The sequence below is a fragment of the Heterodontus francisci genome, unplaced genomic scaffold, assembly GCF_036365525.1.
Source record: "Heterodontus francisci isolate sHetFra1 unplaced genomic scaffold, sHetFra1.hap1 HAP1_SCAFFOLD_278, whole genome shotgun sequence".
Lineage (NCBI taxonomy): Eukaryota > Metazoa > Chordata > Chondrichthyes > Heterodontiformes > Heterodontidae > Heterodontus > Heterodontus francisci.
Window position 1 is genome coordinate 616,526 of NW_027141343.1, and position 2,615 is coordinate 619,140.

General features: G+C 42.1%; 1 non-coding gene across 1 annotated transcript; it reads right to left on the minus strand.

Moving 5' to 3' along the window:
- Positions 1 to 2,118: 2,118 nt before the first annotated feature.
- trnat-agu (transfer RNA threonine (anticodon AGU)) lies at positions 2,119 to 2,192 on the minus strand. The gene has a single exon. It is a non-coding gene; the product is annotated as a tRNA-Thr (tRNA).
- Positions 2,193 to 2,615: the final 423 nt, after the last annotated feature.

Here is a 2,615-nt window from a genome sequence, read left to right on the forward strand (position 1 = left end):
GGAGTAGTGAATTCTTGCTTCAATTGTATAGAACCCTGGTTAGACCGCACTTGGGAGTACTGTGTACAGTTTTGGTCTCCTTACCTTAGGCAGGATATTATTGCCATGGAGGGAGTTCAACGAAGGTTCATCAGACTTGTTCCTGGGATGGTGGGATTGTCCTATGAAGAGAGATTGGGGAAACTGGGGCTGTCTTCTCTAGAGTTTTGAAGAATGAGAGGTGATCCCATTGAAACCCACAAAATACTTAAAGGACAGTCAGGGTAGATGCAGCTAAGATGTTTCTCCTGGTTGGGGAGTCGAAAATCAGGGGACACAATTTCAAAATAAGGGGGAAGCCACTTAGGACAGAGATGAGGAGAAATGTTGTTACTCAGAGGGTTGTGAATCTTTGGAATTCTCTACCCCAGAGGGCTGTGGAAGCTCAGTCGTTGAGTATGTTTAAAGCAGAGATTGACAAATTTGTAAATACAAATGACATAAGGGAATATGAGGAAAGTGTGGGAAAAAGGGCATTCAAGTGGATGTTCAGCCAAGATCATATTGAATGGCGGGGCAGTCTCGATGGGCTGAATGGCCGACTCCTGCTCCTATGTTTCAATGTTCCTAACTCCACATTATCGATGAGACACAGCCTCAGGCCGACTTGTCGGGTGGTGCAAACAGATAACACTGCTTCTGATCTTCACCAGAACAGAGACTGAGATGTAACATTGATCATCAAACAGACTGTGAGAGAATACAACAGAATAAAACACATGGAGAGACACTGTGGAATAACAAATAGATTTGATTGGAATGTTGAATTTTGATTGGAATGGATAAAACACCAGAAACAGCAGATTAAATTGGGATTCTCATCATTATATTGATCTGAGACAGAAAAGAGAAACTGATGGGAAGAAGGAAGAATGGAACTGTTAAGTTTTTTTGAGTTTTTCACTCACCCATGAAAGCTGATTAAAAAAAGATGCAAATAACAGAGAATTTCACCAAAAAGGGAGATTAAATGCTGCCGAAACCTTGGATCGAAGGATGCCCCAACAGATCACCTGTTTAACTGTCTCCTCACTGGGGGATTTCAATCAGTGAGCAATATTATTCGCTACCTTTTTTTTGTTAAATGAACCCAGAACTGTCACTTGGAATTAATATCTGCATTCCGACTCCTGAATATTTTCTGGACACATTTCCTGCTGAAAGAACTAAGAACTCTTTTCTAATTTACACAATACTATATACACATTCATCAAACCTCTTAAGCTAGCATCCTTGGTGCTGCTCTCTCTTCTCCCAAACCTCATCTCATGTGACTGTTACATCATCACTCTGACAGTGGGAGGGGTTGATCCCACTATCTTCAGCATTAACCCTTTACATCCTTATACTACACTGTCTGTCCAAACAAATGGGTGGAGGGAACTTCCTTCATTTATTCAAACACTTGAAAATCAACTCAAAGCCATCAGAGAGAGAGAGGGAGAGAGAGTGTCAGAGAACTTCCTGCATCCAGTCCTGACCCTGTCATACTCAGCAGCTGCTCACCCAGACCCCACTCTCATCAACACTGAACATTGTTACAGAGACCCTTCAAATAATGTTTATAAAAGGCGGAAAAATTCAAAGTTCATCGCAGCCGGATTGAATGGAACAAAGTTTAATATCTTCTCACCGTCTCTCAATACCCACGAGACATAGGTTTTCTTATTTGGTTCCTTTGATTTTCCTTGTTCCTGATTGACAAATATTCCAAACCTCGGATCAACCTTCCCACTCGCGTCATGTCCCCAGTCTCGGTTAAAAGCAACACATAACGACACAAACACTCTGAAACATACAACACAGTCACACTTTCCTTCAGTGAGATTAATGTCGAGCTGTTTTCCAGATTGAATGTAACCGTGAACAAATTTGTATCAAAGAAGTTGCCTTTGGCGTATCAGCACTGAATTTCTGGACAAGGAGGAACAGCCATTCCCAAGTCACATCCTTCACAAAGGCTGTTTTCTCCTGTGACTGAAATTCATCATGTAATTTGAATTCCAAGTTCAAGTTCACAAAACAGAGATATAAATGATTGACAAGGAAACTTCAGAAGCATATCACAAATGTGAAATAAGGCTCTGCTGGGAGTTGAACCCAGGCTCTTCTATTTACTAGACAGGTGCTTTAACCAACTAAGCTACAGAGTCAAATCACAGATGCTTGTGTAGTTGAAATCAGAGGAGGATCTGTTTATTCTCATCACACGTCTCCACTGGTCACAACATATTTAACTTTTCCTACTTATTGATACAGTCATATAGTCTATTTTTCCCAAAACTGAGAATGGAGGTGGAGGGGCGACATGATAGAGGTTGACAAAGTTATGAGCGGCAGAGACAGAGTGGATAGTCAGAAGCTTTTTCACAGGGCGGCAGAGTCAGTTACGAGGGGACATAGGTTTAAGGCAAGAGGGGCAAAGTTTAGAGGGGATGTGCGAGGCAAGTTCTTTACACAGAGGGTGGTGAGTGCCTGGAACTTGCTGCCGGGGAAGGTGGTGGAAGCAGGGAAGATAGCGACGTTTAAGAGGCATCTTGACAAATACATGAATAGGATGAGAAGAGAGGGATACG